The sequence below is a fragment of the Gadus morhua genome, chromosome 4 (assembly GCF_902167405.1).
Source record: "Gadus morhua chromosome 4, gadMor3.0, whole genome shotgun sequence".
NCBI lineage: Eukaryota > Metazoa > Chordata > Actinopteri > Gadiformes > Gadidae > Gadus > Gadus morhua.
The window spans coordinates 17,756,071-17,783,505 of record NC_044051.1 but is presented as its reverse complement, the minus strand read 5'-3'; positions in this window follow the sequence as shown (position 1 = coordinate 17,783,505).

Genomic DNA, 27,435 nt, shown 5'->3' with positions numbered 1-27,435 from the left:
CAGGAGAGCCAAGTCGTCTGTGCTCTCAGCTGCTCCTGCTGTTCGGGGCCCCAGTGTGGGGCCGACAAAGGCGCTGTGTCTAATCACGAGAGAGACGGGATGCCTCATTGTCGGTCTGGAAGAGGTACACCGAGCTCAGTTAGCATCAAGGATTGCCCCTGTATCTTTCATCTAATGTTTCTGTTTAGCCGCCGGCCTCAGTGGGGTCCGAAGAGGTCGCGCGGCCTTCCTGAACCCTCCCTTGAGGTTGGAACAGACGGAGCGGTCTGCCATAACATAACGGTAATGATCTGCTCGACGTGTTAGCGTGCGGAAGAGGCTGTAAACAGCTGACAGCGGGTGCTCAATTCTTACCCGGGAGGTGAAGTGCAATCAGGGCGCTGATGTTGATTGGTTGACACGTGTGTTGACATGCTTTTAGTGGCGCCACCGCGACAGCAGAAGCCATTAGAGTTCTCTTGTGCAATGTGCACCGCCCGCTAATGTTTTAATACGTGTAAAGTTAACACAAGGTTGTTCTAATCCGACGGTGTGTGTCGTGGCTGTGACATGTATATGTTGTGCGTTTACCACACGCTGGGTTTGATGTCCAGCCTGACCCTGACCGAACAGCAGGGGGACGCTGAGGCCGGTGCAACATTTTTGACTACCGGTGATACAGCTATAACAAGAAAATAAGAACTAAATAATGCATCAGAAGCATCAAGGATATATCTTTTGAAGGACGCATGGATTTCCACAACAGGATGGAAGAGATAAATAAAATATGTGTGTAAAATATAAGTATGTAAAACGCTTACAGGCATTTAAGCCAAGGCTGTAATGCTTTAGAACGCATACTGGACTTCATGCGGATAATTCAGCTGGCAGTTTTATTACTTCCCACTAAATTGGTAATTAATAAAGAAAATGTGTAAGATTAAGCTGGGACGGCTGTGGGGAATCTAAGAACAGGCGTCTCATTCTGAGAGGTAGAGTTCAGGCATAGATGTGTTACTATAGAGAGAGAGAAACAAACAAACACGCACACGTACACACACACACACACACACACACACACCAACGGCCCCCTGTTTTAAACTCCTGTGAGGGAGATGTTGAAGGTGATCACAATGGAAGCGACTAGAGACGTGTGTGGACTCCTGTGGCGAGCAGGGAGATCACAAGGGCTGCATCGCTGCTTTGGGGCAGATGCCAGATGCTTTGGGGGAGACGCTAGTCATGCCAGTGTTGCCAGTGTTGCTTTATTATATGTTTAAGAGAGTAGTTGGTTTAGGTTTCAAACCCATTGCAGGCAATCTTTGTTTTGGCCAGTGTTGCTTTATTATCAAAGTTAAACTGGTTATGGTAAGCTAAAACAACAGAGGAGTTAAAGCGTGATTTGGTACAACTTTAGCTGTATTTATCTGACCTTTTGAACTGTTTAGTCCGTTTGCACATGCATTGTTCAACTGTTAGGAATCAGAAGATGCTTTTGACCTATAAATGCATTTGACCTATCCTATAGAAATGTTTTGTTTAAAGTTTCACTTTGTGGGTTCAGCTCACAAATGCCCCCTGAGGTAAATATGAGCTTCCAAAGCACTCAATGAAGTTATCTGTTTTATTCTCTCCCTTTATTTTTTTCCTTGTTGCGGTTCTGCCATCCGAAAGGGTCTGACATAGCATCTGGCACACGTTAACGCTGTCACCTGACGCCCCCAATAAACATTACAGCTTCTATGATTCTGAGTAAACAATTACTAATGAATATCATTTCAATTATTAACCTGCCGATGTGTTAATGAAACACATGTGTCCTTGCCAATGCTTTGAATAATGGTGTTATAGTTTCTGTTGACTATTATCTTGTTTGTTTACAATTAGCGGTTTGTTTGAATACTTTGACAGGTTTTGAATACATTTTTATAAAAATATACTTTGGTGAGATTCAAAAAGTGGTCAGTACAATTTTGATATTTAAGTATTGAATCCAAAGTGAATGTGAAACATGTCATAAAGTAGCAGGTAGTGGGCATCAGGCCTTTAGGTACAGGCTGTGGAGATCGGATCCAGTGTTGGGAGTTTATGTTTTTTCTATATTTACTTGGAGTACCTTGATCGAAAGCTCTAACGATAATGAAATACAATAATTCATTCATGTTGACAGATGTTTTTGGGAGGCTACATCTATTTGAAGAATCCCACCAGCAGATCGACACATTGGCACACAGCACTGGTTGCAAAGTTTGTTTTCATTTGTCAGGTTTTGAAAACTCACAATAATTCTCCTTGTTTTGATCATATAGTCAGTATTTTAATGACCCACGGCTATACAATTGACTCATAGGAGACATTTCACTACCAAGGGCGCATGCAGAACAATCTCTGTGGAGTGGTTCAGGGTGAGATGATGGATCACTCAACCCATCCCTTAACAGGTTGTTGCATCAAGCTGCCAATGGTTTCATTCCGTAGCCCCGCTGTAGTCTTCTCCTTACCGAAGCTCATAGGACTTTACACAGAGTAGTTCAATTCACTTATGGTGGGGCGAGAGGGGAGCAACCAGTTACAGAAAGGCTGGGACAGAGTGTCAGGAATATCATCTTCACAGGGTTAAATCTGCTGGATGGAGTTACACGTTTGTAGCATTCCTCATAGTGGCCAGTTTTGCAATTATTCATTTCATCCAGAGGCAAACTTTAAAATAGCTGTGCAATGTTGCGCCAACATTGGAGACGAATTTGCCAGAGTTAAAAAATTAGACAAAATGATTGCCCGAGAGATCTTTGAGCATTTCCTGATTGTAATTAGTCACAGTACTTCAGTTTACAGTCTGTGAGGTCAACTCAGGAATTGAATAGGAAGGTTGCTGCAGGGATGATTATTATTGCACATTTTTGTTACATAAATATGTCTTGTATATTATGTCTGCTTCACCTTTGAAAAAACGCAGCAGTTGACAACACTGGCATGCCATTCCTCTCCACTTCTCTGCAATATTAAACTTAAACAATATTAAACTATTAAAACCATTTTTGTCCCCCCTCGTCTGTGCGTGAATGGCAAACCCAGGCCACACTCTGCTTCTAGAGGGTTCTCTGTATTGTCAACCAATAAACACGTTGGATCTGCGCGCTAGTGGTGCCCAAAAGGAGGCCCGCACCTTCCCTGATTTGGGATTCTTACCTCAAGGCACAAATTGTGACAAGCGCTTAATCCCCCTTCGCCTGTTGCAGCGGGACCCGAAGATCTAAACTAGCGGGGTGTGGACCCCCAGGGGCCATGCCTAGAGGGGCCTCCAAGGGGGAGCTGGAGGTGGAGAAAGATGCAGAGTTAAACCCAGAGCCTTCACCGTCCAGCTGACACGCTGAGCCCCGATGGGGGCCTGGGCTAAAAGGGGAGGGGGGTGCGTGTGTGTGTGCGTGTGTGTGTGCGTGTGTGTGTGTTCTATATTATTCATATTTTTACTGTTATCTCCCTCCTGTGTGTGTGTATGTATGTGTGTGTGTTTGTGTGTGGTTACGTGCAATGTGTTACACACTGGCACAAATTGAAAGTCATTTAATTGGAGAGTCATTTGCTCAGAGAATGAATACCTTGTCTTTGTTCTTGAACCAATTACACGCTTTGTCTTCTTCTAACAGACCATTCTGCAACATCACCATTTGCATTCTCCCCCCTAACGGCCATTGCACGATCCATAGGGCGTCATTAACATTAACCACCTCTCCTCTACACACGAGTCACTTCCACCCTAAACGTATTAATCTCCAGCCTAAGACCTAAGTCCGTTTTTAATAGGTCAACAGGTGTATCGTGTGTGTATAAGCATAGCACTCAACTACGGAGTTCATGTGTTTAATTGGCTATTAACATTTGTGTGTGTGTGTGTGTGTGTGTGTGTGTGTGTGTGTGTGTGTGTGTGGTGTGTGTGTGTGTGTGTGTGTGTGGGAGGGGTAATGGTCGGCAAATAAACCTCTGACGATCAATATCGCTTTGCTCTCCGGGATCAGTGGTTTCATCGATTAGTCTTCAGTTATGCCAAACCTCCCTTTGTCTGCTTAGACACTATACAGTACATGCTTTACAAGTATTACCTTCTAGTTTAATAATATCATTTGTGTCGAAACTCTGCATATGGGTAATGTTCCAGTTTCTATATGAATATCATTAATTTAGCTCACCTGTTAGTTTCTGCATGAATATATTTCATGTGGTTTTAGTCTCTATGAATATCTTTAATATGGTTCTAGTTGCTGTATGAATAGCATTCATATGGTACTAGTTTCTATATGAATATCATTCATATCATACTAGTTTCTGCATGAATATCTTTCATATGGTTGTAGTCTTTTAATATAATTCATATGGTACTGGTTTCTATACAAATATTGTACATACAGAGCTAGTTTCGACATGAATATCATTCATATGTTACTTGATTCTATATTAATATCATTCATATGGCTAACCTGTTAGTTTCTATATTAATGTCATTATTATGATATTAGTTTATATATGAACAGCCTTCATATGGCTATCCTACCAGGGTCAGAGATGTCACATTTGTGCATGGTGCCCGTGGCTTAACTCCGCTCCAGCTCCATCATCAGCAGAAAAAACAGTGTTGTCTTGTCAAGGTGAGTGTGTACACACAAGGCCCAAGGCCTATGTTTTCTTTTGGGTGTGCCACCTTCAACAGCAAGCTCTACTTTAAGATGTGCTTGAAATAGCAATTTACAGTCCAATAAAGGCTGTTGTGGAGAGACCCCTGTTATGTCTTCTAGCAGACATGCACATCACAGACCCTCCCACTCCAGTATAAACACACTGGGTCTATTGCTTGACAGAAAGGGGAGTTTGCCCCAGTGAATCTATGTCCACGCGTTTATCCTATATCGAAGCGATCTTGAATAAATCAACATGCAAGGTGTCCTCAGTGGTTGCAATGAACTTGTGAGCAGAAGGCATCGAGGTGCTCTCGCGTCAAGTCAGTGGAATAGCAGGTGTAGGGCGCAAATGAGAAGGAGGTGTGAACATCACAGAGCATCAGCTTCGTTAGCCCCTGAACGAGACCAACTACATTAGCTGATGTCAAATCGCTCACCAGCTTCCGCAAAAGATCAGAGTTCGACTCTGCATAGCCTTCATCTCCCACCCCCCCCCCCGCTTGTTGTATGTTGTACATCCTGGCACTTAATGTACTCACTCATTGTATGTCGTACATAGCTACAGTACTTAGTTGTGTAGAATTGTATCTTAGCTTATTATCTTTGTTGTATATGGGGAATGGGTTGACCTAGCGATTGTTAGTGCTTTGCATTTGGTTCTATGAATATCCTAACTGTACTGAGAGCGATATATTGTTTCACCTTCTTCTGACAGATGTACTTATTGTAAGTTGCTAAATGTCAATGTAAATGGTGCCCTCCTGCTAGCAGCCAGCATACAGGCATAGGAGGAGTGGTTTCCAAATATCATACACCAGAGGATCTGCATCACCGAGTTTCTCCTGAAACCATACAGTGAACCTCAAGCTCTATGTGCTGGAACACAAAAAAAAAATGCTGTCTCGCTCCTGAGAGCCAGCGACTGCTTTTTTGACAAGTGTTGCCTAAAATGCTTTTTCATATGGAAAATGTAGTGAAGCTCCCCCTGAGGTATTTGGACATAAAGTGACTTTAATATCGGGCCCGGAAATGAGGCGGCTGCAGTCCTATAAAATCCCCCGTGATAATATAGCGGTTGCATACTGCTGCGTCTTTGAAATCGTATTAATTAGCAACACATTAATCAAACACGGGGCTGCGCCTGGAGGAAGTGCTCTTCAGTGATACAGGCGCTAAGCTCCTGTGTTCAACGTTTCCACGCGTCAGCCAAGGCCTGTAGTCCCCGCCAACTCGAGACGCCCCGTCTTCGAGGCGGTACAGCTTGTCTCACCCAGGTAGGAAACCGTCCTCATGGCTGGTGTCAGAGAAGTTCGTCTGGCACGGGCTCAAGAGGGATGTGAGGGCCTTGGTCGACACTTGCACTGCCTGTCAACGTGCCAAGGTGCATCGCCATATCTAGGCCCCCCTGGAACAGTTCTCGGTGCCCGAGCGGAGGTTCGACCATGTCAACGTGGACCTGGTGGGACCCCTGCCCCCCTGGCACGGCTTCACCTACCTCTTTATCATGGTGGACAGGACGACGGCAGCCCCCTCAACGACAGCCCCTGACTTGGCCCGGGCGTTTATCGCGGTGTGGGTCTCCCGCTACGGCACTCCTGCTGACCTCTCCTCTGACCGTGGACTGCAGTTTACTTCGGAGCTGTGGGCGGCGGTGGCGGAGAATCTGGGGGTCAAGCTCCACCGCACTACCGCCTACCATACGCAGGCTAATGGACTTGTTGAGCGCTTTCATCGCTCCATGAAGGCCGCTCTTCGAGCCAGCCCCGCGGACAGCAACTGGCTCGACAAACTGCCGTGGGTCATGCTGGGGCTCAGGACAGCGCCCAAGGAGGATCTCCGGTCATCGTCGGCCGTGCTGGTGTTCGGACAGCCGCTGCAAGTCGACAGAGCCCTGGTCCGCCTCCGCTCAGCGCGCCTCCTTGCTGGACGGCGCCAAGACCTTCGCCCCGGTCCCGACCACGTGGCATGGTGCCCGGAGCTGCAGTCAGCGTGTTACGTTTTCATCTGCCACGACAGCCACAGGGCTTCGCTACAACCTCCCTATGACAGACCCTTCTGTGTCATCGAGGCAGGAGCCAAGAGCTTCATGGTTGACGGGGGGGGTAAGCCTGAGTGTGTGTCGGTTAACTCCTCAAACCGGCTCACTTGGACCTTGAACTGCCCCCAGACTTGGCTCTGCCACCGCGCAGGGGCCGCCCCCCCGTCCTACCCCCCCTGCCACGCTGTGGCCGTCCCCTCCTCCAACCCCTACAAGCCCCCACAGCTTGCGGCCCTCCGGTCGTCGCTGCCCCCCGCCCCGCCCAACAAGAGGATGTGATGGACGATGTCACAATTCCTCCCGCACCTCCAGACTTTGCCTTCAGTCGTAGAGGCCGGGCCATACGCACTCCTCGCCGCGGGGATTTTGAATATTGAGGTGAACACTGGGGGAGCAGGTGTAGTGACTACATTATGGGTTTGAGTTCCCCTCTTACTGGGTGGGATCAACTTGGAGGGAACTGGCTATGAGCCACAGGGTCTAGGTCAGTGGTTCCCAAACTGTGTGCCGCGGCACACTGGTGTGCCGTGAGGCAAGTCCAAGTGTGCCGTGGGATTTTGTGACAACCATAGCCTACTGCAATATAGTACACAACTATACAAAAATAATTATTTTAATTTACTATATACTACTTTGAATGCACTCATTCCATAATACAGAGGCAAACTCTTTATCTAAAAACTATTTAAAAAATCCTCAAAGAAGATCCCACATTTCGCTGTTCGCGCAGTTGCGCAGGTGGGAATTTAATTTAGACTGTGACACATCAAAGGCAGTAGGTCAACACAACATTAAAACATAAACAAGAGGGAAAATGGAGCGCTTTCTCGTGCGGAGCAAACCACCAACCACCACCAGTGCAGAGACTGCCGAGTCCGACAACCCACCGAAAGAAAAGAGGAGAAAAGCTGTCATCCGACAGTATCATGAAAGTTACCTGTCTTATGGCTTCAGTTGGACCGGGGATGTCAACATTCCTCAGCCGGAGTGTGTCCTCTGTCGGGAGAAGTTAGCTAATGCTAATATGGTTCCAAGCAAGCTGAAGAGGCACTTCGAAACCAAACATCCCTTCCACGCTGAGAGAAACCTGGCCTATTTCAAAAGAGCGCGGGAGCAAGACCGTTTGTTGGATTGTGTGAAAGTGTCTGAAAAGGCAATGGAGGCTAGTTACATGCTAGCGGAGCTTATTGCAAAGCAAAAGAAGCCTCACACAATAGCGGAGACACTCATCCTCCCTGCTTGCAAAATAATTGCAGGTGTCATGCTGGGTCCAGATGCCACAAATGAGCTATCCAAGGTGCCGGCATCTGATAACACAATCAAAAGAAGTATAGATGACATGTCAGAAGACATTGAACAACATTTAACAGAGAAACTGCAGGCGAGCGGCAGATTTCCTCTTCAAATAGATGAATCGACCGACATAAGTGGGGCTGCCCAGCTCCTGGCAAACGTCAGGTATGTTGACGGTGACTCTATTAAAGAGACTTTTTTCTTCTGTAAAGAAATGGCAAGCCATACAAAGGGAGAAGAAATATTCAAGGTAACTGATAACTACTTAAAAGAAAACAATCTGTGCTGGAGTATGTGCGTCAGTCTGTGCACGGATGGTGCGGCATGCATGACGGGAAGAGTGAGAGGCTTTATTGCAAAGGTAAAAGCACAAAATCCACAGATAGTGACCAACCACTGCATTTTGCACCGAGAGGCATTAGTTGCCAAAACCATGCGCCCGGAGTTGACTGAGGTGCTGAATCAGGCTGTGCAGATGGTGAATTACATCAAATCAAGGCCCCTGAAATCTCGCCTTTTCTCCCAGCTGTGCGATGAGATGGGAGCCGACCACCAAAGCCTGATCCTCCACACAGAGGTACGATAGTTGTCTCGGGGGAAAGTCTTATCCCATTTTTACGAGCTTCGGGAAGAGCTTTTGGAATTTTCACGTGAACACGCTGTCCCACATAAGGACAGGCTCGCGGATGAGAGCTGGTGCGCCAGGCTGGCTTACCTTGCAGACATATTTGGGCATCTCAACAAGTTAAACGCCAAGCTTCAGGGCAGGAATGAAAACATTTTATCATCCACAGACAAGATTCGGGGCTTTATGGGCAAACTGACCCTGTGGCGCGAGGCTTTGGAACAGGGCTCCATGAACATGTTCCCGCTGGCATCAGCTGCGCCACAGGCAGCCAGTGAGCGCGCTATATATGCCGAACACCTTCAGACCTTAAAAGAGAGGTTTGAGCGCTATTTTCAACAATGACTGGATCCGAGACCCATTCAACCAGGAGTCCGAGTCCTCAACCGAGAAGCTCACTATGAAGGAGAGAGAGGAGAGCGCAGAGCTCCGTGCGGACCGCACGCTGAAACTGAAATTTAGTGAGCTCACACTCGATCAGTTTTGGTTGGTTTGTGCATCGGAATATCCAACCATCTCCCACCACGCTATCGACCAACTTCTTCATTTCCCCACCACCTACCTGTGTGAGTTGGCGTTCTCCACTCTTGTTTACATGAAGAACAAGACCAGGTCATGGCTCTCTGTTGAGCAGGACTTGCGAGTGGCCCTCTCCTCCGTGCCACCAAGGATTAAAAAAATCTGTGCGCCCCGATAGGCACATGTGTCCCACTGATTTGTTAGTAGGCAGAATATTTACAAAAAAAGCCTGATTCTAAATGATACAGTTATATTTGTGGGTCAGATTCAGGACCATGCAGCTTTCTCATGGACAGTTCTCTGCTGAATTTCTGTTTCCTTTGCCTCAACTGTCTGGTTGAAATGGGTGTGTTTGATTAAGCCCAATTTGATAAAGTTTAAATATTTTTGTGAAGTATGTTGTTAATAAATATTAGTAGAATAGTTGTCTTTGTCACATCTTATTTGGCATTAGTAAATAATTATAAACTTAACAGATAAACAGATGATATTAGTGATAACACGTGTTATAAGGCTATTTTGCACAATAGGTGTGCCTTGAAAAATAAATTTGCCTTGGCAAATAAAAATATATATTTTTATTTTTATTTGCCCCCTAGACCAGTGGTTTGGGAACCACTGGTCTAGGGGGACGGTTTATATATATTATTACGCTGCCTACGTCCTCCTTTTCCTCCGGCAATACACTGTGATATAATACCGTTACCGTCTATGCCTCAAATCATACTTTGATATACATTTTAGTCCATACCGTACAGCCCTACTGATGGATTGGATTGTGGATTGGATTTGACTTGAAAAACAAGCACAGTCTTACGTAACCAAACCTTTTAAAAGCGTAGCATAGCAGTGAACGTATTCAATAATTCAGATTCTCCTCTGACACACCTCTTTGTGTGAAAGCACCCAAGCAAAATGTAGCAATGTACAGATCGATCAAAAACGTTTTCATACGAGATGGGCCGAGTAAAGGTGTTTAAATACTCACTAAAATCTGCCAGGAGGCCTTGGTAAGAAGGAAATGTTTTCGCTGTCCCTTCAACCCGAATTAGGAAGTGCGAAGAGAACAAGAGCGCCATTCTGATTGGATGAGTCTTCCGAACAATTTAAGGCAGATTTGATGATAGGCGACTGATATTCATTGAGAAACGCACACTGGGTTATTTGATGGCCTGTATATGCTACGATATTTTTATCTTGGATTGTGGAAGAACTAAATTACATTTCATATTGATATATATCATTCAGAACTCTTTCTAAACGGCATGTGGCAGACGTTGTTTTCTTCTGTGACAAGCGAGATTGTGCAGGGAGACCACAAATGGTTTGGGGATGTCAGGAAGGCAACATAGCGAGATTGAGGGAGCCAGAGTGTGTGTGTGTGTCTCTGAAAGAGTTATGGAGCAGAATACTTTAGCATATCATGTTATTAGTCTCTGTCATAGTGGCATTTTTCAAGAGCAGCAAACAGCTGTCCCATCTCCAGGTGACTAATGAATTGCGAGAGTAATCAAAAGGGAATAAATATTTAATGGCAGTGAATTCCGTTGGAGAGAGGGAGAGAGAGAGAGACTTGCAAAACAGGAGACTGGTGTGTTGAGATCAAAAATGGTTCAAACACCTTGAACTCACCAAAACCTTCCCCCTATGGGGCACATTTAATGGTGTTGCTAACATCAAAGTTCAAAGTAGAACAAGGCTCACCAGAATCTAATATTACAAACAATTACAAACTACCATGAAAAAACAACAGCTTACACGATCGCATTGGCATGATTATTTTATGAAACATTATCCTATTGAAGGGCAGATTAAAGCTCAGTTTTAGCAGCAGAACATCCGCCTACGTGTTTCTACCATGTGATGTGAGCTGTCGTGACGGTTATAGGTTTTACAACAACCCACACATGGGGTTCCTGAGGACTGCTTCTGAGGGGTTCTGTAAAATGTCAAAGCCCACGTCGAACTTGTTTGCGCAGAGTTTGCCGCCGATTGAAAAGTAACATTGTGAAAGATATTTTCAGACTTGCATTTTACAAAGACTTCCCCACCTTTAACAACTCTCTAGTCTGAAAGATCACATAGATGTTCCCCCACACTCTGTGAGGCCCAAGCGCAACTACAACCCTCACCTGTCAAACTTTTTTTTTTTACTTTCTTTTATTAGGTTTTTTTAATCGTTTTCACCTAAAACACTAGCAGTCCTTGTCCAATCCTCTGGCATTATCTCCTCATTAGAAGCCATTGAGCCCTGATCGGAGCTCATGGCTTAAGTAGCTTTGTTTTCTTTAATTTTAGCTTGGATCTCTCTCGTGGGCCTTGGCAGAATAACACCCTCATGCACGCAAACACACACACGCGCAGGCCCGCACGCACATAGGACCCTTTTGATATATGGAGATATCATGAGTTTAGATCTCAAAGTGTGGTCAAGTGCTTTTAGCACCCAGCAAAGCACAGGGCATACGTTGAATGAAATGGAAAATACATTTCCAGAGAGCCTTTGAAGATGCCTTCTTGGATTGCTCCTCCGTAAAGGAATATATACGAAGCACTCACCCTTGCAGAAAAGGCGGGAATTTCACAGTACATCATGAGGTAGAAAATAGACAAGGTTGAAGATGGTTCAAAAGAGTTGTATCCATAAAATATCGGCCCATAAACATCAAAGCCAAATAAGTACGCTAGATATACCCAAATTCTGTTATCAACGCACTCACATTCTCGTTTTCACATCAACTCAAAATACCTGAAAAAGCCTTCGAATTGGATTCGAAAAACGGTCAATCAAGAACCCCAAACGCACACACGCACCTCGGATACACGCACATGCAATGACACATGGAGAGGCTTCTATGATTTTTATGAAATCAATCTATTTATTTCAACCACTGTGCCATCAACATCGTATTATTTCAACCTGAGCTTTTCTGCCGAAAACAGATCGCTATTTTTTTATTTATTTTACTGATCGCAGCCTGCATGATGGTTAACTAGACACGTCATTAGCCTATGGAAACTATGGCTTATCAGAATATGTTCCAGACCTTTTTAATTTTAAAAACTGCAAAATCATCTCCGCTATCCACGCATCCGTCAGTGACACTTTCTCTGCACTTGTTAATTGAGTGCGTAGATTGCTTGCACCATTATCATGTAACTCTTCCAGTCTAGAAGTGACCGTCTTTCTAGATGGGACAGTGAACTCAGGCTCAACAAATGCCATGAATGCGCCAAAACCCTCCCCATCAATGAAACTGATGGGTAGCATGTCTTTCGCGATCATCTTGGAGAGTGTCTTACGGGCGTGGTCTAACCAAAAAGCTAAGCACTGACTGATGACCTGTAGATGGACCTCCAATAGTGCTAGGGTTCTTTGCTCTTAGATGGTTGTGCATGGTTGTGGTTGATCCGTGAAATGCCAGCTTTCCTTGACATAATTCACACTGAACTTCGTTAACGTTTATTTTATTAAATGAGTTCCATGCAGAACTTTTATTCGGCAGACTCTGCATCTTCTTCTGTTGTTATATAATAAACATGAATATGTATCGCAGAGGCTTTGGTGCTTTAGCGACACCCTCTGGTTGAATATATTGTGTTACAGGAACTCATCTGCCTTTCTAGTGCTTGTTTCTTTTAATTTTTCTTGAGTTTCTTTAGTAGTGGAGATAACATGACGTCACATTCATTATACGTGATTCCGACTATTCGACGATCGTTGTACATTCCTAACCTGAAAGTGCACTCGTAAGGATGTGAATAACTCAAATTTTTCATGGTTGAATAATCGGTGGGTGGTATGAACGAATAATCGATTATTCGATGTGTGCCGACATTCACAAAGGCAGCCAGCCATGGATCATCGGCATGAAATCAATTAATATCTTAAACGCAAAAAACAACTACCTGCTAAGTAGTTTCAGACAAATTGTCCGTTCAGCCCTCAAAACCAGAGCTGGTAAATTGTGAAAAATGCATTTAACTGTAATCCGAAAACGCGATTATATGCTATAGTCCCTATCTCTGGTATAAAGGCTGAATCGTGACGGTCTAAACTTGCAACATAAAGAGTACGTATACATAATTTATACCACAGATACTATAGGGTCTATAGCATTAACCGCGCTTTCTGATAAGTTTAATGTAACAGTAAACTGACAACATCGCTAGTTAACACCGCAACTGCAAATTAACCACACAGAGATAACCATGGCAACCGGTCAAACACATTTTCTAATGGCGATAATTCGCCATTGTTGATAAACAAATAATCCCGCTACAAATGAATGGTCTTCATTTATTTTCTATGGCAAGTGGCCGTGGTATAAGCGGGATAATGCCCTTGGACACCTGTCTAACATTAGTTCCATCCGTTAATTCTTGTTTATTTGAATGGGAAAAAATGATAACGGTCCAAATGTTAAAAATCAACTTTGACCCTTGGGAACGAATAATCAAATAATCAAATATTCGGACTCATCGAAACTCCATAGCCGCTATTTCCGAACTATTTGTGTTTGTCAGAAGTGCCTCACCAAACATTAGTTGTGTAGCATCCGCACACGCCACAGTTTAGCGCGGGAGGAGATTATGACTTCGGGGGCACCAATGCTAACAATGTAACATATGTAATACCTGGACATGTTAACGGAGGGAAACGGTGGATTCTTCACTAGGGGGGTCTTGAACAATGTAGAGAAAAAACTTTAACATACTCTACCTAGAATGATAATGACACCTTCAGTTTGTTTGTACTTAAATTCAATATAAAATACCAGTTTGTGACCATCAGCCTGCTTCGACTAATTATAGGTATGCAACATAACTGCTAGGCTGACCAAACGTCCTCTTTTCCCCGGACATGTCCACTTTTTACGTCCCGTCCGGGCCGGGCGTCCGGGGGGGTTTTATTAATTGATGATAATGTCCGGTTTTCGGACATTATCTCGTCGTATATTTGTTTTTGCCTCGTCGCATATTTGTGTTTCTGGGTCTTTCACATAACCTACTAGTTATTACCATTGTATATGTCTATGGTTATTACAGCCTTCCAAGTTCTGGAAATGGTATCTCCCTTACGTTCCACCTTCTTGCGCGAGCTGACTGTAGAGAGAGTCTGTCATTGGGCGACCGATCTCAGGGTTGCCAGAGCCACGATAATTATCCTCCAAATACGACCATTTTGAGCCTTTGGTACGTTACTTTGCCATTTCCAATCTGGCAACATTGAGCACCTTGCCGCTTCCACTCTGTTTACAACAGCACATTACATCTGCAGCCATGCCTAAACGTAAATGTAAGTTCACGGACGAACTAAAGAAAAAATTCCCATGTTTTTGCCTCGCGACGAAGTGTCCTCTTTTTCACAAACTCAAATCTGGTCACCCTAGCATAAATAAACATAAATACTGATGCTTCAGTGTGTATCTCGGTTCTTCAGGCCACTGATGTATTACCTTTTTGTCCCTCACCCAGACCCATACCTCAACAACAGCAACGTCCTTTCATGCTAATGAATTGCCTCATTATCTTAAGGACATCATAAATGTCTCGCAAGACGGGCAATATTTTAACAGTCTGAGAATTATAATCAATAAAGTCAATCGAGTTAAGACAAGTAGGACTTTAATTACACAACCTCTGCACAGTAGTCAGATTACATGTTTTGTTTTACATTTTACTTTGCCTGTCTACGTTCGACCACCGACCTTAACGCAGGGATTCCACCGCACGCGTTACCCTACATGCCCACTGCACCGTCAGTCAACGGACGTGGGAAGGCGTGGCTGACGGATGGGGGAGTAGTCTTTGCAGAGGCATCCGTCAGCCAATCAAATCGCTTCGCCGGGTTCTTCCCGCTTCTTCCTGCTTGTTGCGATGCAGAATGATCCGCTTTCCCGCTTTCCAGTATTGTCAGAGCCCGAGTCGCGTCACAGTGCCCACTACCTCCGTCCGTTGACTGATCCCCATTGACTTTGAATGGGGATGGATGCGCAATGCATTGTGGATCCGTCCGTTCCGTTGGAGCCTTCGGCTCCGTCAAAAAGTTGAAAAATGTTCAACTTTTTCGGCAGCGACGGAATCGTCATCCAATCAGATCGCATATGCAAATTTAAGCACTGTGACGCGACTCGGGCTCTGACGATACTGGAAAGCGGGAAAGCGGGTCATCTTGCATCGCAACAAGCAGGAAGAAGCGGGAAGAACCCGGCGAAGCGATTTGATTGGCTGACGGATGCCCACTGCACCGTCAGTCAACGGACGTGGGAAGGCGTGGCTGACTGATGGGGGAGTAGTCTTTGCAGAGGCATCCGTCAGCCAATAGAGGCGGTCCGACAGCCCGTGGGCCTCACTTCTCCACATCTTCCCCAAACCCGGCGGCGGCTGGCGCGCCCGTGTGGCAACTACCGGTGGCTAAATGAGGCAATGACGCCTGACCGCTACCCAGTGCCGAATATTCAGGATTTTTCGGCACCGCTGGCTGGTATGGTGATTTTTTTCCAAGGTGGACCTTGTCCGGGGATATCATCAGGTGCCTGTACACCCACTGGACGTTCCCAAAACAGCAGTGATCACGCCGTTTGGTCTGTTTGAGTTCCTGCGGATGCCGTTTGGCCTCAATTTTTTCAGCGCCTCATGGACTCTGTTTTGCTGGAGCTGCCTTTTGATGACATCCTAGTGGCTAGCACGTCCAAATCTCAGCATCTGGCGCACCTCCGGACACTTTTTGAGCGGCCCAGCCAACATGGGCTAATTGTCAACCCCGCCAAGTGTCAGTTTGGTCTCTCCGTCATCGATTTCCTGGGACACAGAGTCACTAAGTACGGTGCAGCGGTCGCACAGTTCCCACGCCCGCTCACTGTCAAGTCCTTGCAAGAGTTCCTCGGCATGGTGAATTTTTACCACAGTTTCATCCCTCGAGCCGCCCAGCTCATGCAACCCTTGCATGAGGCCTTGCAACGTAAGCCCAAGCACGCTGTGGACTGGACTGAAAGCAGGGACAAGGGTTTTGTTGCCGTTAAGGCGGCCCCGGCGAACGCCACCATGCTGGTACATCCTTCTCCAACAGCCTCCATCGCCATCACCTCGGACGCCTCGGACTACGCTGTCGGTGCCGTCTACGACCAGTTGGTGGGCGGGGCCTGGCAGCCACTTGCCTTTTTCAGCCGTCAGTTGCGTCCCAACGAGCGGCAGTACAGCACCTTCGACCGGGAGCTGCTTGGTCTCTACCTCGCCATCAGACACTTTCGTTCCCTGTTGGAAGGTCTACACTTCACCGCTTTTGGCGACCACAAGCCGCTGACTTTTGCCATGGCCAAGGTGGCTGAGCCGTGGTCCGCCCGCCAGCAGCGTCATCTGTCCTACATTTCCGAGTTCACCACGGATTTACAGCACGTTGCCGGTAATGACAACCAGGTGGCGGACTGCGTGTCACGGGCTGTGGTAGGAGCAGTCCATCTTGGCTTGGATTACAACCCTCATTGCAGCAGACCAGACCACAGACCCAGACGTGCAACTCCTGAGGACCTCGACTACTGGGCTGAAAATAGAGGATGTGGTTTTTAGCGATGCCAGCACCACGCTCCTGTGTGACGTCTCCACAGGCAGTCCTCGCCCAATCATTCCCACGGGATGGAGACGACAAATTTTTGATGCCATCCATGGTCTCTTCCACCCATGTTCGAAAGCATCACAGAGATTGGTTGCGGTTTGTTTGTTTGGCACGGCCTCAGGAAGGACGTTAGGGACTGGGCTAACACCTGTCTTTTGAGTGCCAGCGGGCCAATGTGCACCGCCACAGTAAAACCCCGTTGGAGTTGTTCCCAGTGCCGGAGAGACGGTTTGACCATGTAAACGTGGATCTGGTCGGCCCTCTGCCCTCCTCTCACGGTTTCACCTACCTGTTGACCATGGTTGACAGGACCACCTGTTGGCCTGAGGCTGTGCCACTGACGTCGCTAGCATCGGTCGAAATGACACGGGCATTTATCAGCACCTGGGTTGCCCGTTTCGTCACTCCTTCCGACATATCCTCTGACCGGGGAGCGCAGTTTACGTCTGAGCTGTGGAACGCTGTCCCACAGAGCCTCGGAGTGATACTCCACCACACTACTGCATATCACCCACAGGCTAACGGATTCTGTGAGCGATTTCATAGGTCGATGAAGGCTGCTCTTCATGCCAGCCTCAAAGACAGCAACTGGGTCGACAAGCTCCCGTGGGTACTGCTTGGCATCAGGACTGCACCAAAGGAAGACCTACAGTCCTCCTCCGCAGAGCTTGTTTATGGCCAGCCGCTGCGGGTTCCAGGGGATTTCGTCCCTGGCACCACCGTTCCTTGGTCTGCCACTCACCAGTGGTCCATGCTACTGGACAATTCCAGGCTTTTCGCACCTGTCCCCACTTCCCGTCACGGCCTTCCTCAGTCGCACATCCCCGCTGGGCTTTGGACGGCTGACTACACGTTTTCATTCGCCACGACGCCCACAGGGGACCACTTCGCCCGCCCTACGAGGGCCCGTTCCGGGTTTTGGAGACGGGGGACAAACATTTTGAGGTGGACATGGGTTGCAGGCCGGAGCGACTCCATTGACAGCCTCAAGCCAGCTCACTTGAACGTGGCCAGGCCCATTGAATTGGCTCAGCCCCCACGACGCGGATGACCTCCAGCTCTGCCCCTGCTCCCTGCTCCCCTCCCTCCCGGAACTCCGACACTCCATGCCCCATACCCGTCGTCATGGCGGGACGCCTGCCGCAGTTGTGGCTCCTCGACCTCCTGTACGACACAGCCGTTGTGGCAGATTAATACGCATACATATCCGAGATTTGGAGATCTAGCCCTTAGAGAAAAAAAGTTTTCCCAAATGGACTGTTATTTGGATAAAGCCCCTCAGAAGTGTTGCCTGCAAGACCTAGTGGTTCAGAATGTGGTGGAAAAACAGTTTTTGAGATAGGAAGGTCCTACCGCCCTGAAATTTGAATACCTTATTCGAGGGCCTAACTGGGACCCCCGCACCGAAACTTGGCCTGGTCGGACCCCGAGGGCAGGAAGGGGGGGCCTTATCGGCTTGACGTGTACACTGACACTGTACAAGACTTGCGAAGTGGACCAACGTATCTATTGCACGCTTTGGCGTGATACCGGGTTTTTTTCTCTCTCTCTCTCTCTCTCTCTCTCTCTCTCTCTCTCTCTCTCTCTCTCTCTCAAAATGAATGGTTTGACATTCCGTTCTGTGGACGACGAAAAGGTGCAACCGTGCTCTGGGACACGATTCAATTAACGTTGTGGGCATGAGCACGAAATCGCATGATATAGGTGGTATATATATATTTATTGTCATTTCACGGATGCCTGTGAGACCAGGTTGACTCGCTCATTGAACGGGAATCCGTGTGTGTGCCACGGAATATCAGTGTCATTTACTTGCATTGGAGCAAATTCCGTGCCCATATCAAGGAAATCTGCGTGATTCCGCGATAATCCCACGGATTTTGAGTTCAGCGTCTGTGGTCATTTCACGGATTCCTGTGAGACCAGGTTGCAATAAACAGTTTGATATGCCCGGCTCGTGGACGGCTTACTCGTGGACGGCGGTTAACCATCCACGAGCCGGGCCTTACTTATTGCCTCTTTGTTTTTTAAAGAAGTCTCATATCTGCTCCGTAGCTGCTCATATCTGCTCCGTAGCTGCTCTGAAAGATGAGAGCCTTTGGTCATATGTCCATGAAAGATACAACACTAGTGCATGCACGCACGCACGCACACACACACGTAAAATAACTAAATCTTGCCATGGGGTAAGGAACTAGGTGTGTCTAGCAATGAATTCAATGACACTTTAAATGGTCAACCGTCATAACACTAGTAAACACAATTTAACGTAATTGAATCGCAGGTCATTAAGTGGCAATTTAATGACTCTGAGTCATTTTCAAAAAGCAATTGATGTCCAAATTGATCGAATATAATGAAGAGCATTTTAAATCTGGTGCATTATCCAAGACCCCCTTTGTTTCACGAAATAGTATTTTGACCAATTGAAAGATGAACCTGCATTCTTGAAAAGGCTTTCTTCGTATTGGTGATCTGACCACAACTTCAGTTGTCAGTTACAATTCCTTAGTTTTGGTCTAAGCCAACATACATGCCAAAACAGTAATGGGGTACTCTAGTAGGATGTTAGAGGTCTCCATCTACAAACCTGCTATGTGTACAGGATGGACGAATTTGATTTATTGTTTATTTTTGGTTTTATTAGCATATATAATGAGGCATGAGGAATTCCTGCTGGTCATGCTTAGAGCTTTATTTCAACCGTGAGTTTTGCAGTAGCATATCAAGGCACTTGCTAATGTATTTACGAACAATATACTGCTTATTAGCATTTATGTTTCTGAGATGTCTTTGTGACATTCAAATTAGACACCAATGTAATTCACGCTGCTATCAATTCACAGTTTGAATACAGCATAAGGAAACCAGGATCGAGAACAGGGTGCTTCATAATGGGATTTTTCGTAGGCGTTGCTGTTTGTGCCTCGAGAGAGTTGTTATAATATACAATCCCAAACAATCAAACGTAAATATACCGTTACGTAGGTTAATCAAAACATTATTTGTCCACGTCTCACATGAGAAACCCTGTGGAAGTGTCAAACACAACGTCATCCAATAAGGGAAAGAAAATTATGATTAATAACTCAACAATGACCAAAGCATCATTACTATCACAACATCCCTATGCTCCTATACTTTTGAAACGGAGACAGTCATTGAGATTGGGAAATCACTATGTTAAAAGCCCTATTTCACAAGTTATGCTCGGTAAAACGGTCTAGAGCCCGAGAGGGGAATACAAAGAACAAACACTGAATGATGGATGTTGTCGTCTGGTATCAATCTTTTTTAATTTTAAACGTATTCTACTGTCTCTGTGTGCATCACCAATAAGGCACACCCCTATAGGCTAACCTTTAAGGCATAGGGAAGAAAAATAACACTTAATAAACCGTTTATTCGTGGGCGGTTGTCGCGGAAAGCGGGCTGCCGACATGGAGCCCGGAAACGGAAAGGTCAGCGTTCTACAGCAGACATGGGTAATTGGTGCTCAGAATACCACCTCGTGTTTTCCCCGCTTCCACTGGCGCACCAACTTCAACCAAACACATAATCACGTCCTCACTATGCGTTTTGAACTTTAAATCATACACTACTGTTTGGAGTGTTCCCCGACAACAAGTGGCCGATTGTGTGGTTATAAATCACATGAAGCAGAAATCTCCATTCCAGTGGATTTTATTTTAAATGGAGGCCTATTTGTTCTTTGTTATTATGAATAGTAACCACGTAGTTTATACTTCCTTGAACCAGCTCTTTAGAGTTTGCAGCAAGCAGATAACACAAGTCTAGTGTGTGTGTGTGTGTGTGTGTGTGTGTGTGTGTGTGTGTGTGTGTGTGTGTTGTGACAATCCGCTCCCTACCCGGGGGAACCGCGGGGTAGTGGTCGACGGGGTGTACCGCCTTCACCCACCAGTCGGCAGCAGAGCATGCGCCGGCATCCGGCGCAATCACCGGGATGCAACGCACCCGGCCGGAGGAGGGGAGAGCCGGCTTAAAAGACGGTCACGGACGCACACCGGGGGAACTAGTAGGAGCAGCCAACGACGAGTCGACAGGAGAGAGCCTCGCGGAGGCCACGATCGATAGTGCCTGCTTTACCCTGTACCTTCATTGAATAAACGCCGACTACGGCTTACCTTGGACCCTGAGTGTGGTGCATTCCGTGTGCGACAGAAACATCTGCGAACCGGGCTGCCACATATGGTGGAGAATGCAGGCAGCTCGACGCCACTACCTCACGCGGTAACGTACCCACTCAACCCAGCATGCAGAACCCCGACGGCGCCGCCGCTCCCACGGTGGCTCAGAGACAACAACAGATCCTGGCGCAGGCGGCCGCGTCACAGCGGGAGACGGCGGAGAGTCTCACTCTGCTCCGCGAAGCGGTGCTCCGTCTCACGCAGCATGCCGTCCACAACACGCCGCCAGCCGCGCCGACAGCCGATCCGACCAGCCGGCTCACTAAACTCGGGCCGGACGACGATGTCGAGGCGTACCTGGAGGTGTTTGAGAGGACCGCCCGGAGGGAGAGCTGGCCGGCCGAACAGTGGGCCCACATCATCTTGCCCTTCCTCACCGGACCTGCGCAGCAGGCAAGCCAGGATCTACCACCCGAGGACGCCGACCAGTATCCGGTGCTCAAACAGGCCATAATGGCCTACTACGGGCACAACCTCGCCGCCCGCGCCCAACGGTTTCACGACTGGCGGTTCGAAATCCATGGTGCGGTACGGACCCAGATCGCCCAGCAGGGGCGGCTAGTGAGGAGGTGGCTGGCCACGGTTGAGGGACCCTGCTCGCTGGATCGGGTGCTTATCGACAACACCGTCCGCCAGCTGCCAGCCGACGCCCGGAGGGTCCTAGCCCACCACCATCCCGAGTCGGTAGACGACCTGATCCGGCAATTAGAGAATTGGCAAGTGGCCCAGCAACTCAGCGCCAGTCCCCGGACCAACCTGCGACCGACGGAGACCCGACGTGACCGGAGGGGGCCCCTGACGGCGTCGCGGACACCACCACCGGAGCCGCCGGTCGTGTCCCGGGAGGCTCGAGACACGAGGCGGTGCTACGCCTGCGGACAGCCGGGACATCTGGCACGAGACTGTCCCGGGGACAGAGACGTGTCGATGCCGTCGGCTTTCGCGGACGGAGACACGCACCGGCCCTGTATGCTGGCCACCTGTTGGGCACAGGGGTTAGCCGGGTCCCCGACTGTCCCAGCACGGGTTATGACCCAGGACACACAGGCCCTCCTGGACACGGGTAGTGCAGTGACCCTCCTTCGTCCCGAACTAGCTGGGGGGAAGGGTGGGGAGCCTATGGAGGTGGCCTGTGTACACGGGGATACCCGGACCTACGGGTCTTGCCATGTGGTCATCCGGACCCCCTACGGGGTGTTAACGGCCCGGGCAGGGGTCGTACCCCACCTACCGGTACCCCTCCTTATCGGGAGGGATTGCCCGATTTTCCATAGACTCTGGGATCCGGAGCGGGAAAATCGGGTAAGGAGAGGGCCGCCTCCCCGAGCGGGGAGGAAGACGCGACCGTCGTATGGGGCCACCCGGATCCCGGCGACCCAGGAGGAGGCATCGGCAGAGGACACCGGGCCGGAAGGGGACGGACCCTCGCCACCGGGGACTCCAACCTCCTCGAGAGGCGGTGCTGCTGGACGACCGCGGTCCGGACCCGACACGTCGGATACCCTGACGGCGCCAGACCTGAACGACCCACCCGAGGACGCCGAGAGCTCCCCTCTCACCGAGTTTTCGGACTTCCTGCCGGGGGGGGGGTAGGAACCTCACGGCCGGGTCAGTTCGCTAGCGCCCAGCTGCGGGACGACGCCCTCAAGCACGCCTGGAGCCACGTCCTCGCACACGATGGACAGACCCGGGACTCGGTGAGTAGCCTACCACACCCACACTTTAGCACCAGGGGGGCCCTGCTGTACCGGGTGGTGGAACGGGACGGGGCGGTGACCGAACAATTAGTGATCCCTCGCCCGTATGTCAGCAAGGTGCTGTACATGGCCCACACGCACCTCCTGGGAGCCCATTTGGGCATGGACAAAACCCGGGATCGGGTCTTGGCGCGGTTTTACTGGCCGGGGGTAAAAAGGGATGTTGAACGTTACTGTCAATCGTGCCCGGTGTGCCAGCGGGTAGCTCCTCGCCCCTCGGCGAGGAATCCGCTCATCCCCATGCCCATCATAGAGATGCCCTTTGATAGGATAGCTCTGGACATTGTGGGACCTCTCCCCAAGACCAGCCGGGGACACCGCTACATCCTGGTGCTGGTGGACTATGCAACCCGGTACCCCGAAGCCTTACCCCTGCGCGCGGCCACCGCTAAGGCGGTAGCGAGGGAGCTTATGCTTCTGTTTAGCCGGGTGGGGATAGCACGGGAAGTACTGACGGACCAGGGGTCGTGCTTTATGTCTCGTGTCCTGAAAGAACTGCTTAGACTCCTCCAGGTCAAACAGCTCCGGACGTCGGTGTACCACCCCCAGACGGACGGCCTGGTGGAACGGTTTAACAAAACCCTAAAACAGATGCTGAAAAAGGCCATGGACACAGACGGGAAGAACTGGGACCAGCTGTTGCCCCATGTCCTGTTCGCGGTGCGGGAGGTACCCCAGGCCTCTACGGGCTTCTCCCCGTTCGAGCTCCTGTACGGGAGGAGGCCTCGCGGAATCCTGGACCTCGCCAAGGAGACCTGGGAGAGCCAACCGTCACCCCACCGCACCGTGGTGGAGCACGTGGAACAGGTGAGGGACCGCATGGCCCAAGTCTGGCCCATCGTCCGGGAACATCTCGGGCATGCCCAGCAGGCCCAGGCGAGGATTTACAATCGGGGAGCCCATCTGCGCGTCTTCCGGCCTGGGGAGCTGGTGCTGGTCCTGGTCCCGACGGCGGAGTGCAAGTTCTTGGCCAAATGGCAGGGGCCATACGAGGTGGTCGAGAGAGTTGGGGAGGTAAACTACCGAGTGCGGCAACCCGGGAGGCGTAAGCCTACCCAACTCTACCATGTGAACATTTTGAAACAGTGGAAGGAGGGGGGGAATCCGCCCGGTCCGGCACCCCTGGGGCTGGTGGCTCGTCGAGGGGTCCCGGTGGTTCCGGTAGGAGAGGACCTCAGCCCAGACCAGAAGCAAGACCTCGCTGTCCTGGTCCTGCAACACCAGGACGTCTTCTCCGAGCTCCCGGGGCGGACCTCGGTGATCCAACACGACATCCGGACGGCACCTGGAGTAAAGGTGAGAGTACCGCCCTACAGGGTCCCGGAGGCCAGACGGGCGGCGATCCAGGAGGAGGTGGCCCGGATGCTGCAGCTGCACGTCATCGAGGAGTCCCGCAGCGCCTGGTCAAGTCCAGTCGTCCTCGTTCCCAAACCTGACGGGAGCTACAGGTTCTGCAACGACTTCCGACGGCTGAACGAGGTCTCCGACTTCGACGCCTACCCCATGCCCAGGGTGGACGACCTGATCGAGCGACTGGGGCCTGCCCGGTATCTCACCACCCTGGACTTGACCAAGGGTTATTGGCAGGTACCTTTGACCAAGTCCGCCAGGGAGAAGACGGCGTTCGCGACACCGGGGGGACTGTTCCAGTACACCGTTCTCCCCTTCGGAATCCACGGAGCCCCAGCAACCCTCCAACGGATGATGGACCAGGTCCTGCGGCCGCACCGGGCCTATGCCGCCGCATACATAGATGACATCATCATCCACAGTGACAGCTGGGATGTCCACATCCAACAGCTGAGGGCCGTACTAGGCGAGCTACGGAAGGCGGGTCTCACCGCCAATCCGGCCAAATGTCGCCTCGGCCTGGAAGAGACGGCCTACCTGGGCTTTCGGGTGGGTCGGGGAAACGTCAGGCCCCAGGAGAGCAAGGTGGCTGCCATCCGGGACTGGCCCCGACCGACCTCCAAGAAGCAGGTAAAGTCGTTCTTAGGGCTGGTCGGGTACTACCAGCGGTTCATACCCGGCTTCGCCACCCTGGCCAGCCCTATGAACGACCTGACCCGAAAGACATTACCAGATCGGATCCAGTGGACGGAGGCGGCCGAGAAGGCCTTCGAGTCGCTTCGGGGAGCCTTGTGCTCCGAACCGGTTCTCATAACCCCAGACTTTACCTCCCCTCTCATAGTGCACACCGACGCCTCGGAGGTGGGGCTGGGGGGGGTCCTGTCCCAGGTCCGGGCGGGGGAGGAGCACCCCGTCACCTACATCAGCCGGAAGCTCCTTCCCAACGAGAGGAATTACTCGACCGTCGAGAAAGAGGCCCTGGCCATCAAATGGTCGCTCACTAAACTAAGATACTACCTCCTAGGTCGGGAGTTCACCCTGGTCACCGATCACGCCCCGCTGAAATGGATGGCCGGCGCCAAGGACTCCAACGCCCGGGTGACGCGGTGGTTCCTGGCCCTCCAGGACTTTCGGTTCAGGGTGGACCACCGACCTGGCATGGAGCACGCGAACGCCGACGCCTTGTCACGCCGGGATGCCTGCCTGGGCTGGGCTCCCGGGGACCGGAGGCCTCATCTAAGGGGGAAGGGATGTGACAACCCGCTCCCTACCCGGGGGAACCGCAGGGTAGTGGTCGACGGGGTGTACCGCCTTCACCCACCAGTCGGCAGCAGAGCATGCGCCGGCATCCGGCGCAATCACCGGGATGCAACGCACCCGGCCGGAGGAGGGGAGAGCCGGCTTAAAAGACGGTCACGGACGCACACCGGGGGAACTAGTAGGAGCAGCCAACGACGAGTCGACAGGAGAGAGCCTCGCGGAGGCCACGATCGATAGTGTCTGCTTTACCCTGTACCTTCATTGAATAAACGCCGACTACGGCTTACCTTGGACCCTGAGTGTGGTGCATTCCGTGTGCGACAGAAACATCCGCGAACCGGGCTGCCACAGTGTGTACACCAGGATCATACTTGGAGCGGACAGCAAAACAGAATTTATTAATCAGCTAAAATTCATTGTTGCCTTTCTTCCATCTCGGCGAATAATACAAAGTTATTTTGTGCTTTGGAATTAATTAGCATTTAATATTAACTGCATTCAGAATAGATTTTGATCTGAATATCAAAACTTTAAACATGCAATATATCAGGGTAAATATGATTAGGTTTAGAGAATTATCACAAAAGTGTAACATATTTAAAAATGAATTGTTTAACTAACTTGTTTGACTTATGAATGGTCCAATGATGAACTGACTGAATGTCAAATCTTGTTTGTTGGCGTGACAACGTGTACAGGTATGTGCTTTACCGGGGTCAGGGTGAGTCGTGACCTTGACAGAAAGGATTTCTTGACTTTGAACAAGGTTCAAGGTTCTTTACAACCAGGAGTTGAACAGTTTTGAAGTTATTTCCCTCTCCATCCACACGTCTTGCTATTTACTGTTATTTACCGGTGTGAGGCTGGGAGAGGAAGAGAAGTTCAGTGAAAATGTCAACACAGAGGGGAGTGGTCGAGACCACCACTTCCCTCTCCATCAGCGCCCCGTATCGATCCCCCCCACGTGCTCGGAGCGCTCCCCTGCTCCCCCCCGCTCCCTCCCCCACTCTCTGCTCCTGCTCAGGCTGAGGTGCAAACCACTAAGTTTCCAAACTTCTAAGTCAGCAGCAAAACAAAAACGACACACAAAGAAAAAATGAAAATGAAGAGCGAGAGAAGCTGATGTGGAATAAAACAGCTGAGTAACCTTACCAGAATAGTGAATTCTTTATTCATTATTATCTTCAATAATATGCCCACTTCGTCAGTGGTCCCTTGACATTTTAAATGTGCTGAATGAAAAAGGGTTCAATTATGTTTCCCTTCTAGGATTACTTCTGATACCCAAAACAGACGCAGAATTACACTTTTTTTCTGCCCAACCTTCAAATCCCATATTAAATGCCAAACAATAATATACGACTGGATAGTATAGCAAGCCAGCACATTTAATACTAATATTCCTCCTCTTCTTCTCCCCTAAAATACAGTGGGGCGCGTCCGGCCCCTCACATAGTCTGAGTGAGTTTCTTAGGACGTATTAAGTGGCATTAGGCAACACACCGACTGCGGTAACGAAGACCAATGAATCACTTCCTGGAAGACATTACCCACAAGGCCCGCAGTGCTGCGTTATGCCCGGTGCACCTTTAGGAGACGCTCTCTGGGAGGAATAGACTACAATAATATGAATGCTACAAATATTAAAACACAATTGATTAGGCCTAGGCCCCGACATATGCTTTATCAATCCTAATCCTGAATGCACTGTGCGTATATTTTTTCCACGGCATTTCCCCCTGAATTAATTCCATTTTACAAAAGTCTAAAATAACTTGTGTGACAACTACATTTATCTTAATGAGCTGATTTCTGAAACATCCTTTGCGCAGCAAAGAGGGCAGACTATCTGATTCCGCATAAGGTTTCATTGATTGGCGTGCATTCTCTATTCTAGAATCTTTGGTGTAAACATAAATAATGAAGCGTTCCATTCATTCCTTACCATTCATACGCAGAGGCTGGGCATTGACACATGGCTATTGCTGACCCGATTAGGAGAGCTTGTTCTAGATCCTGCCCATATTGTCGGGCAGGATGATGCATAGGCCTTTTTACACTGCCAAGCCGGTTCGGTCGCAGCTTTGCACGCCCGGCGAATTCACCGTCTTATCTCAA